We start from the raw sequence: 12,804 nt of genomic DNA, 5'->3' as shown, positions 1-12,804 counted from the left end.
CATCAGGGAGAGAGTAAGTGCTGTACAGGTACTAATGCTCAGGCAACAATACCAGTCCCTCCACCAAGGAAGTAGCTTTGGAGAAGAGTATATAGAGACAGAAGTTCCATGATTAGAACTTGCCAGAAAAGAAAATGGGGAAATGAAAGAATGGACATTTTTTTAAGCTGTCTGTTTTATCTCAACTCCCTAAGGTCTTCCTCCCAGTGACGGGAACAAAGCCCTTAAAGCTGTTCCAGGAATCAGCCCCAAACAGGGAGTAAAAGGGTAAATTGAGCCAGATAGCCAGATAGTGCTCAAACAGTAGGATTACCAGAAACTATTGACCAGAATCTACGCCCTGTTGTAAAACATTGAGAAACATGTTGTATGTTATCAGCAAACCCAGACCCCCTTTGAAATTTCCCGGCAGCTTTGTCCCCCTTTTCCCTTTCATGTGCGACCCCTCCCGATGTGTGGTTTCTGCCTTTATGAACCTACAAGATTTTCTGCTAGGGACTCGACTCCTCGAGTTGGGTCCCAGCACGCTGGAAAAAACACCTCTTGCGGTTTGCATCAAGTGACGCCTCCTGCGGTTGATTGGGGTTGCCGTCCATCCATGGAACAGAGTTGGGGTTTCCTTTTTGGGGGCCTTACAACATGATTTAACTTTCTGGTATTGCTTATGCAATTTTTATCCAATGTAATAAAGTATTGATTTGTTTTTTGATATTTTTAATATTTTAATCTGATATATAAAGTTGTGTCATATAAAGTTATATGTAATAGTAATCTCAGCCTAAAAAATTATCTTATTTGAAATAAAATATATGATAAAAATAAATTTATTTTCTTAATCTACCCTTCAAAATTTCTCCTTCAAGTGATGAGAATTTAGAGCCTTAGTGATGATAATAACACTAGTGCTAATGACAAATAAAATTGGGAAGTCTAGTCTTCATTTCTGGATAATTAGTGTATTCCATATTAAATTGACAAAGGAATGGCAAATATTTTCAATCATTTACAGCAATTAGTAATACTCAAAATCAGTGAGGTCTCTCTTAGTCTAAATTTATCCATGTAACAAGAAGAGTACAGAATCCATTGTAATTTCTATTCCATGGAAACCTTTTCTGAATGGATTTCTGCAAGGAAATTGTCAGTGAAATTCAACTCATGACTTCAGTATTTTTAATAAAAAATTGTATAGCAAATGAATGTTAGAATTAGGTTAAAAGTGATAAAAGTTTTTAACTGTGGCAAGTAAAATTGTGTATCTCAGTGTCACTTGATCTATTTTGGATTAATTTAATTTCAGCTAGAAAAAAACTTTGGCACTATGACTTATGGACAAAAGGAAAACTTCTTTAGCTTAGATTAAGATAAACTAAACATCTACACCTTATACCAGGTACATTCAGCACATAAAAGTAATAAAATTTTGTGGTCTCAGAATTACTATATTTAGTTTTATTTTATAATGATATGCTGGCCCAAGACCACATGTACTCAGCAGAATTCATAAAACCAATTTTGTTGAAGCTTCATAAAGCCATGGAGTAGCCATCTCAGTGTCCCTGTGAATGGAGTCATTTTGAGGATAGGGACTAAGAAATCCTCTATATTCTTAATGGATTTCAGTATATTTAATTCTTTGTTTCCTTTTCCCTAGTAGAGACTAGCCAGACCCATGACAGTTCCCACAAGATCTACTCAAGTGATTTTGTCACACTATGGTATCAGCCACCTGATGTGCTTCTTGGTTCTGCAGAGTACTCATCAATGATTGAGAAGTGGTAAATACATACAGATACAGTATTACTACATTTATACTTTTGAAATCATGTAGCTGATAACACAGGGCATACTAATAGTGATCTTAAAAGAGTTTTTATTTTAAAGAGCCACAGCATAAGCAGTGAATAAAAGTTCTGGCATGGTATCAAGATTATCTATGTTTAAACATCAATTTCATTATCCAAATCACTGGCCTGTGCCTTAGATTCCACATTTAAGTGTATGAGAATATTTAACAATAACTACATTAATGTTCTGTACATAATGTTAACTCCAAAGTAATTAACACATAAAAAATTTAGAAAAGTATTGATTGACACCATAATTGAAAGAAAAATCATTTTATCATTATTTAACATTCATCAAAATCTATGTTTTAAGATGTTCTAAAAATATAATCAAAATACTGTAACCATCTTTCTCATGCATCACCTTGATCTTGATATTTCCCTATTTAAATACCTTTGTGGCCAGTGCACTCATTAAGCTATAAAGTGCATTTCTTAATCCAATACTTAGAGATATCCATAAAATGTCTGTAAACTAATTTTTCCAACAATTTCAAACTATTTCTCAATGCAAATATCCCCTTTTAGCTAAATGTACTTCAGAAAAACCTGGGTTTTCCCATCTTTGCTTGTTGTGTTGATATCACTTCACCTATTCCAATTGTCTGCTCTGTTGCTCTAAGTGGGGCCTGTGCCTCATAACCTTCAAAACACAACTTTTGATAAATCCTATCCTGAATACAACCTAGCCTCTGGGTGCAATTTCTTCCTCTGACTGGCAGTTGCATTTATTTTCTGTATTTATGTACTAAGTCATAAACTTCTATCATTGTCTTGAGCAACTTTATAAAATCTTGTTTTGTGTAGCATTGTTCCTTATATAAAATTTCAGTAATATGTGTATAACATGAAATTTTTCATTTTAACAAGTTTCAAGTGTAGTTTTCAGACCTTAAAAAAGTTCACACCATTGTCCACCTATCTCTGTCTTCAAAACTTTTATCTGTCTGGCAAAACTGAAACACTGTGCCAATTAGACAACTTCCTATTCCACCCCTTTCTGCAGTCCCTGAAAATTACCATTCTTCTTTTCTCTGAAATTTATTTAGCACCCCATAGGAATGGAATTACATAGTATTTTTTGTAACTGACTGATTTCAATTATTTTCCTTAGTATAATGTCTTCAGGGTTTATCCATGTTGCAGATTGTGTCATGAGGACTTTCTTTTCAAACATTTACATATATGCCACAGTTTGTTTATCAATTCATCTATAAAAGAGCATTGGAGTTGCTTCTATATTTTAACTTATGTAAAAAATGCTACTATAAATGTGAACATACAAATATGTGTTCAAGATTTGCTTTCACTTCTTCTGGGTCTAGATCTGGGAGTGGAATTTCTGGATCACAGTAATTCTGTTTTTAAGTTTTTGAGGAACCACTGTACAGCTTTCCATTTCAATCATATTATTTTGCTTTCTGTATAATATTTTAATATTTAAAATTAGATTCTACATAATTTTTAAATATTTGCTAGATTGTGAGATGTTAATGGAAGGACTATGTCTTAAACTCCTGTGAGTTCACACAATTGCTAGATGATACTGTCTCTACATTGAGCCTCTCTATTTTTCTTCTCTTACAAACACACACACACACACACCACCACCACCAGCCTACATCTGCATATTCTCTCTTCTTCCTGCATTAGAAAGTGTTAAATTATTTGTCTCCCTTTATCCCTGTTACCTTATGCTTTAGCTCATGCCACCATCATCTCCCAAATTACAACAATCTCCTTATTAGTTGGTTCTCCTTCCTGTCTTGCCCCTTTCAGCCCATAAGTATTAATAATTTCTATCATTTTAATTTCAGTTGAAATAAAATATCTAATAAATATAAAATGTTCTCTAAGGCACTTTCTTAGTAATGCCTACATATATGTGCATAAGGATAATTTACATTAATATGTATAAATTTCTATGTATATTTATTTTTTTAATTCAGGATCTCCATCTCAGGAATCTTGGGCAGGTTTTTCTTCAAATGATCAATTCAAGAACTACAACTTTCCAAATTATAAACCACAGCCTCTAATTAGCCATGAACCCAGGTATTTTTTTTAAATGAAAAGGGGAGAAATATGATTATATGATTCTTTTATATATAATTCATATATTTATATATATAATTCATATATATAATTTATATATAATCATATATGATTATATGATTCTTTTTAATTTCTTCAAGTATTTGTCACAATAAAAATTTTATACAAATAATAATAATACATACAATTCTTAAATATTTTGGGACCTAATGTAGTTAAATTTCTCCCTTCCTTTGTCATATTAATTTTATAATTCAGTAAGGAAAAATTAGTAAAGTATGAAGTAGCATTGAGATATAAATAAAATGAGTGTAGAACTTATGTATTAGAATACTAGAGTTTATCTATGTAGCTCCTTTTCCCAGAAAGAAAACATTGATTAATGCCTTATTTGGTACCATAAAGATCATGATACATTTTTGTTTTACTTTCTACAGAGTTGTTCTCTATTTACTCACAAAACACCTAAATGTTATAAGTAAAATTTTGACTCTGATGCTTACATCAGATGACCCATATGTATTGTAATGTATAAAGCTGCTACCCCGCCTTTTCTGTTGCAGCCATTTTCCCCGCCTCCCAACCACTTGTCAATCTGTGAACATCCTAGGTAGATATTGGTTCATCAATCAGCTTGCAAGTATCCTTTTCTGATATTGGTCCCCTGTTAGCCCAGCAGAATTCAACTGTTTACTGTAGCTACCCCACCATATTTTCTCATTCTTCTGTCTCTCCTTCTCACTTTCTCTATCCTCCTGGTTTTCACACTCTCTCTAGTGCATACCCTTTCTCTTTCCCTTTCTTTTTCTCTCTTACCCTGCAGGGAGACACTCTATTTGATTAATAAACTCCCTTATGTGATTTCCCGTGTCTGGCATGGTTTCCGTGGGATCCCTTACTTGTATTTTTTTCAGCATTACTAAAATAATTTGTACTTGAAGAATATAAAAGTGATTCCACAGCAAAATGTGATGTACTGAATGTCAGCAGTTCAGTTGAAGTTTTCTCTTACAGCTACATCCAGATGAGTCCAAAAATCCCAGTAAAATTGGTCTGAATATTTTGACTTGTGGAATGCATTATATTTGCAAAATCATAGAATAATTTTTGACTTTATTTTCTATTAAAAATTCTAAGTCACCAAAATATCAAATGGATATTGTCTATTTTAATTAAAAAACTCACGTTGCTTACGACATAACACATTTCTTTCAGTTCCATTTCTTCTCTAACTAGGGAAGTAATAGCAAAACATTTTTGATACCAGAAATATTTTTAAATATTTGTGTGTACTGATAGTGTAAGTATAAAATCTTATATTCTCAGCTAGACATTCTTAGGAAGAATATTCATTTATGCTAAACTTTTTTGGGTCTCTCCAAAATAGTATAATTTCTATTTTTCTATTACATATATATATGCCATTTCCTATTTTATATATATATATATATATATATATATATATATGTATATATGTATATATGCCATTGCCTGTGATAATTTTCAGTGTAGAAAGCTGAAGTCCTGTGAGGCAGGTGTCCATGAACTTAGCACCAATCTTGTCAGTGCCTAGGGTCCTCTGCATATGTACCAGAATGGCAAAGTGCTGAAGTGCCGGGGTCCAGCCCTAGCAGGAGTCCATGGGTTCCACACTGGTAAACGGGGCGCAGGGAGACAGCGTCGGCGATGGATGGAGAATGAAAGACACAGACTCTAGTTCTGGTGCAATCAATCCCACTTTATTCTGGGGAAGGCTGGGTTTATATACATTTTTCTTCAGGCTTTGATAACAGGCTTGTGACTAATAAAATCAAAGAAGTTTCCAAAGCATAGGCAGAAATTGTTTTTACCCAAAGATTATGAGAAAACAGTAACCTTACAGATTATCCTTACTTAATCACAATTATTTTAAGAATATCTAACTATGTCAATGAGCTAATACAATGTTTATTTCCTTAATATCTAAACTCTATATGACCAAAGACTATTTTTATTATTTTTGTGGTAAAGCGATAGACAAATAATGTCATGTGACCATCTCTATTAGGTTCTTCTGGTTAATATCTAAATTGCCGAGTTAAGGGTTACAGGAGGGCAGCGGTCCCAATGGTTATTATGTACCAACGTTTATTATAGGGGTGACATATTCTTTGTAGGAAGGAAGGAATGTTGTGAAACCTTATTCTTTTACCTTACCTCCACACATAAACAAAACCATCATCTGGATTAAACCACCCTGTAGGAGACAGGGGGAGATCTATATCTACCTTCTCTAAGGGCTTGCCTTTAGGGGGGTAGCAGGGCTTGCCATTGATAAAATAAGCTAGTCCATATCTAGTAGCTACTGTGGGAGGTGCTTTTTGCATACTCGTGGTTGGAAAGACAGACGGTTCCGTGGCCAAATTTATGTACTGCATTACATGTTCATAACAAGCACCCCAGGAAGAAGACACATCACACAGTGGTAAAAAGATTTTTTACTACTTGTAGCTGAGAAGAAGTTATAGTCCCTAATGTTTTATTAATATTCTTGGGAAATTCTGTAGTATTCCCTTCACCCTCAGTGATTACTACCAAGGAATAGTATGAGTAATATAATATTAGAAACATAATGCAGAAAAAGCACCAGAGCCCGGAGGCAATCATTTGGCATCTCCTGGGACAATGAGTCTTTGCAAACATCATTCCCCAGGTGGATTCTTGTCAAGCACTGGTTGTGTTGCCAGGCGCCCCCACACTGAAGACTGTTAGAGACTGGAGAATGTCTAGGTTTGCAGGATAACCTGGACCCACTTAGAACACTCAGGGGAGAATATTTCTCTACTTCCAGTGGTACTTTTGGCAGTGAAAGGCAGTGAAAGATAGAACCTCTGATGTCTCAACCACATATAATCCCATTAAAATAATCCCTACCTCCACTATTTCTGGTTATGTTAATTTCATAACTACATTTAGTGTTCTTTATTAACTATTGGCTTTGTGGTCTTGGTTAATGAAGTTGTATAAAGTTATGGACATTTAAATTGAGCTTAGTACCTTCTAGTACCCATTGCTATAAAAATTTATTGAATGGCTTGTCTTTGTGTTTATCTTGAACCACACTGATATATTTTGGCATCCTTTTTCTGTGTTTTTACTCATATGATAGAAAAATGATGGTTTTATGCACTTGCCTTCATTTCAATACTGTGAAAATTGATGTAGTAATTAAGCTGTCCTAATTATGGAGGTCACTTGGTTTTGAGACAGAATGATGACTCAAATTCAATAGCTTTAATATTTTTCTTGAATATTGAAAATTTGAATTGAAGTTATTTATGGTTTCTTCTTAAGGCAATGACAAGATAATCCTCTTTAGATGAAAATAGCTTTGAGTCTATTTGAACTCAACAAGAGTATCTGTTTTAGGACACTTAAATTTAGCAAACAAAAACACTTAGGAAATAGTTTTAGCTGAAAAGTTTCTATCAGCTAAGATAAAAATTGCTGCATTTTTTATTGTTATATCCAGGTTAGACTGTGAAGGAATTGGGTTGTTAACAAAATTTCTACAGGTAAGTCACATCTGAATTTGTAATTCTTAAATGTTGTTAAGCCTCAGTTTCCTCATATGTAGCATGATAATGATTATTTATGGTAGTATCCAGAATATTTCAGAAACATGCTTAAGTTAAACACACACACACACACACACACACACACACACACACACATACACACATATATAGTATAATACATAACACAATATGTGTTATATTTATTACATAGTTTCTCTTAATGATTTGGATCTCTTATTGTGACCAAGGACAGCTGCTGGCATTTATCAACTATGTCAAGGTCATGTTCTTCAAATTTTTGATCTCTTATGTTCTCTTTTTACTTATAGTTAATTCCTTTCAGGTTGCCACAGCTCCAAATACCATTCACACTTCCTTCAAAGCAGGAAGAAGTGGAAGGAAAAGGGTGGTACCAGCCACATTTACCCTTATATCTTGAAAGCAAGGCTTTAAGTAGAAACCCCTGAAAGGCTTCTTCCCAAGTCTCATTGGCCAGCACATTAATTGTAAGAGAGGCTGGAAATTGGGGGCAGGAGTGTTGTAATTAGCCTAAACTTATAAACAGTCCTGATTTATGATCCATCTGTCAATTAACAAGGAAAAGGGACAGTGGGTATTGATAATTTACTAAGAACATTATCAATGTTCTGAACACTAAGTGTATTGCCCCCAGTCCTCGGTGATTCATGAAGAAAAGTAAAAGCAAAAGTTGAATATTTTAATTTTTTATCACTTCAGAAAATAGAGGAATCTAAAGTTTTATTTAAGGTCCAGATTTATCTTGAAAATGTGGAACTGAGATATAATTATTACTGTATAATTTCAACTGCAATTCAAATTTAAGTGTATCTGGGGTACTCCAAATCAGTACTTAAAATAGTCCTCATATTAAACAGCCAAGATTTTTGAAAAATGCCCTAAATACTGATTTGTACTTTTCCAACTTTTATAGTAACTGAGAGTAAAAGTTAAAGAAGCAGTTCTTTGCTTTTTTACAGTTTGAATCTAAGAAAAGGATTTCATCAAAAGAGGCCATGAAGCATGCATAATTTCAAAATCTGGGCCCAAGAATATCTGCTTTACCAGAAAGTAAGTGTTAGGTCAAAATTTAGGTGACTGTTGGTGGCAGAGCAGAGCAACTGAGACAAAAACGGCCTGCCAAATGTGACCAATCAAGTGGGCTAGAGAATTCCACTGACCCTTCACATCCACCTGTCACTCAGCAGAACCCCCTCCCATTCCAGCCTATAAAAACCCTGGGCAGCCAGGGCCACGTGTGATTTTCTCCAGGTCCCTACTTGAGCTGTACCCTGGGGGGTCTGATAATTTTGCCCGAGCCAAATTCCAATAAAGTTTGCTTCAGCCACATTCTGTCCAATTTTATTTGGCCGTTAACTGTGCCCCCAAGCTTATATTTGGTGCAGAAACCTAGGAAGGGTTTTTTGAGTTCCTCCCCTCGGGTTTGAGACCCTCCCCCTCCTCAGAAGAACCAGGAGATTCCATTCCATTCGCTCAGCGCTGCTCCATCCCACTTCTTTTTACCTGTCATCAAAGCGTGGTAAGTTCCCTAGGTTTATTTTTTTTTCCCATTTGCCTTGTAATTTCCCTCTGTTCCTTCGGGGTTCTGTTCCATTGGGTGTGACACATACTCCCTCCGCCCGTTCTGGCTCTCGTCACCACGAAGGCATTCCAGCCTCCAGTTAGCCTGTGTTTATTCCGTTTTGAATCCCCAAAAGTTGAGAGTTTTCGGCCTGTCCGCCATTTTCCCGGTGTACACAAGCAAGAACTGGGAGGCCTTTTCTGGTTTCTATCCATCTATATGGGTAAAATTGGATGGCTAATGGGAAATACCTGGAGCTCATTGGACTCTAAAACTCCTTTGGGCTGGTTCTGCTGTAATTTTAACTAAACTGGGACTTCCCTAAGACTTAAGCCATAAGAGGCAAGTTTTTTATTTGACCATGGCCTAGCCTCAGTATATTCTAGATAATGGCTCAAGATGGCCACCAGAGGGCACTCATGACTTTCAAATTCTTACTGACTCGAGCAACCATTTGCAAGCCTTTCTTTTTGGAATTTGGTGCTCACCCTGCTCCTTCTTTTACCTGTTCCACCAAAATCCCAAAATCTCCTCCCTGGGCCGGTCCCAAACCCCAGCCCCCTCCATGCTCTGGCCAGAATTCCGTCTTCTCTTCCTGTGCTCCTCCCACAAGCCCACTCCCTCCTCCCACAGATGCAACTCCTCCCATGCTTCCTTCTCAGAGCCCTCCCACTTCCCCTCCTCCTCCTTCATAACCTCCCTCCACCCGGTTAGTTTCCTCCTCCCCTATTAGCACACTTGATCTCAATAGAATCTTTTGCTGTCTGACCCAAAGCTTCTTTGCCCTCTCCAGGAGGTAGCTGGTGCTAAAAGAATTGTGCAAGTTCATGTTCCATTTTCTCTCCAGGACCTTTCCCACATTGAGAAATGTTTACGATCTTTCTCTGCGGATCCCTCTACTTATATTAAGGAATTTAAATATCTTTCCCAAGCTTATAGTCTCACCTGGCATGATGTTCATGTTATTCTTTCTTGCACTTTCATTCCAAACGAGCAAGCCCGTATCCAACAGGCAGCACAGGACCACGGTGACCAAGCCCATTTAATGGAAATAATTTTACCTACAGGGGTAGCAGCGGTTCTAATAACTGAACCAAACAGGAACTATCAGAAAGGCCAGCAAGGCCACCATTACTGTGCTCGTATGGTCCAATATCTTGTAGCAGGAATGCAAGTAGTCTCTAATAAAATAGTAAATTTCTTTAAACTGAGGGAAATTACCCAGAATCCAGATGAGAATCCAGCTCTGTTTCTTAACTGCCTTACAGAGTCCCTTACTAGATATACTAAACTGGACCCTGAATCTCCCCTTGGGGCTACAGTGCTAGCAACCCACTTCATTTTTCAATTTATTTTTTATAAGAAAAAAGCTCAAACGAGATGAGGAGGGCCCTCAAACCCCTATCTGATCTGGTAAAAATGGCCTTTAAAGTCTCTAATGCCTGAAAAAAATCAGCCAAATTGGCCAGGCAAGTTTGTTTGCAGAAAAAGGTGACATTCCAAACCCAAGCTTTGGTAGATTCCCTGCAGCCTGCAACTCCAGCGAGAGCTTCAAAGGGGAACCAGCAATCTTCTCTGCCAGGGGCTTGCTTCAAGAATGGATGTGAAGGTCACTGAGCTTGTCAATGTCCAAACCCACAGCCCCCCACCAGGCCATGTCCTGCCTGCAAACCAGCAGAACACTGGAAGAGTGACTGCCCTATGGCCTGTCCCTTCCCAGAATCTCTACACAGAGGTGTGGCCAGTCAGGTAATCCCTTCCCATGAGCTTTTGGGATTCACAGAAGACTGAAGGATCCCAGACTCAAGGACTACTATAACCCTAGCTGGGCCCAGGGTAAAAGCTCCAAGTAGTGGATAAGTCCATAACTTTCCTTGTGGATACAGGGGCTACATATTCTGTCTTGCCTGCCCACTCTGGGCCTTTATTTCCTTCCCAGGTTTTGGTTATGGGAATTGATGGAAAACCTCATTCCCAAGCAGAATTGCTAGATTAGCCTGTGCCCTGGAGGGACATCCTTTTACACACTCCTTCCTAGTTATTACCTCCTGTCCAATCCACCTCCTAGGAAAAGATGTTCTCCAACCCCTAGGATCCACTCTACAGCTTCTTCCCAGGCACACTGCTAGTGCTTACCTTCTTCTACCTCTGTTTTTTATATTCTCTAATGCCCCTACACCACCTACCCTACCGTTGCCCCCAGATCTGGTTGTCCCCCAAGTCTGGGACACTTCCAAGACAGTCCTTATCCAACTGAAACCACAAGCTAAGTTTCCTACACATCCCCAGTTTCCAATTTTCTGTACTCACAGGGAAGGACTTAAACCCATTATAGACTGGTTGCTTACTCAGGGACTCCTTATCCCTACTGACTCCCCTTGTAACACCCCATACTGCCATTATATAAACTGCCAGAAATGGCAGATGACATTCTCTCCTTCCTGGGTTTGGCTGCTTTTTTCAGACGCTGGGTTCCTAATTTTGCACTTTTTTCCAAACCCCTATATCAGGCAGCAAAGGAGACTCCATATGGGCCCCTCACCCCCGCAAGATGATTGCTAACTTTTTTTACAAGCTCAGGTATGCTCTTACATCCTCCCTTGCTCTCTCTCCCCAACCCAAACCATCTTTTCCACCTCTTCACAGATGAAGAATTGAGTGTTACCACTGGCCTCCTTGCACGACCAACTGGACCTTCTCACAGACCTGTGACATATCTCTCCAAGCAGCTTGATTCCACTGTTTGTGGGTGGCTACCATGTCTCCAAGCACTGGCGATAGCAGCTGAATTAACTAAGGAAGTTCTAAAACTCATCCTACTTCAACCAATAACTGTTTTCTACCCATTAACTGCAGAACCTATTAAACCATAAATCCCTTCCACTCCTACAGGTGCTAGATGTTACATTCACCTCATAAAGACCTCTTCAATTACCCACTCCCCTCACCTAACCTAAACATTTTTGTAGATGGCAGTTCTGTGCTGGGTCCCGATGGGTGCTGTAAAGTTACTTTATGCAATTGTCACCACCACCTCAGCTCTGGAAGCTGATTGCCTTCCAAAAGGGACCACTTGCCAAAAGGCCAGACTATTTGCTCTGATCAGGGCTCTAATTTTATCCATAAGTAAACAGGTCAACATCTATATGGATTCCAAATATGCCTTCTTAGTTGCTCACTCACATTGGTCTATATGGAAGGAATGTGAATTTTTCACCACAAAGTGCTTACCAGATAGGAAAGAAAAACAGAAGGTTCTAAGTATGGGAATGTATTCAGTAGAAGGGAAAAGAATGTTTCTAGGTAAGAAAGTTCTTGTGTGATGGGATACATGAGGGTCAAAGTAAGTACTAAGAAAGTCTGTGTAAGTAAAGGGCAAATTTCAACAAGTTTGTATATAACTAAGTTGGTTATATATATGTGAGACAGGCTGTGGCCTGGTACCTGGGAGTGTTCCTGTGCAGGAGCACAAGATGCCTAATTGCTGTGGTAGTACCCTCACTGGGGAGGCTCTGTGCAAGAGTCCTATCAGCTCTGACATTGATCTCAGGCACACAACTCCCTGGCAGGAAGGAATTCTCTTGCCAGATAATCAGCATTTCCTCAGTTCCCTTCTCTGGTTACTGCTTGCCTTACAGTAACTTTGGATAGTGGACTTTCTTGAGCGCTACACAGCCCTCCTGACATTGCACTTTGCGCTACTAAAAAATTACATAGATGTCCTAGTCTCTGTAACTTTCCTGAA

The 12,804-nt window shown here is 37.9% G+C and overlaps 1 long non-coding RNA gene across 1 annotated transcript in view; it reads left to right on the top strand.

The window, feature by feature from the left end:
* The first annotated feature begins 7,411 nt into the window (after positions 1–7,411).
* The window catches only part of LOC306643036, a 514,834-nt gene continuing 509,441 nt past the window's right edge, over positions 7,412–12,804 (top strand). The window contains exons 1-2 of the long non-coding RNA XR_013758804.1: positions 7,412–7,456; positions 8,458–8,554. This is a non-coding gene — a long non-coding RNA (uncharacterized lncRNA). The remainder of the gene's footprint in view (positions 7,457–8,457; positions 8,555–12,804) is intronic.

Source organism: Sciurus vulgaris, assembly GCF_902686455.1.
Source record: "Sciurus vulgaris genome assembly, chromosome: 13".
Classification (NCBI taxonomy): Eukaryota; Metazoa; Chordata; class Mammalia; order Rodentia; family Sciuridae; genus Sciurus; species Sciurus vulgaris.
Note: the sequence above shows the minus strand (reverse complement) of the source record. Positions and strands in the feature narration are given on the sequence as shown.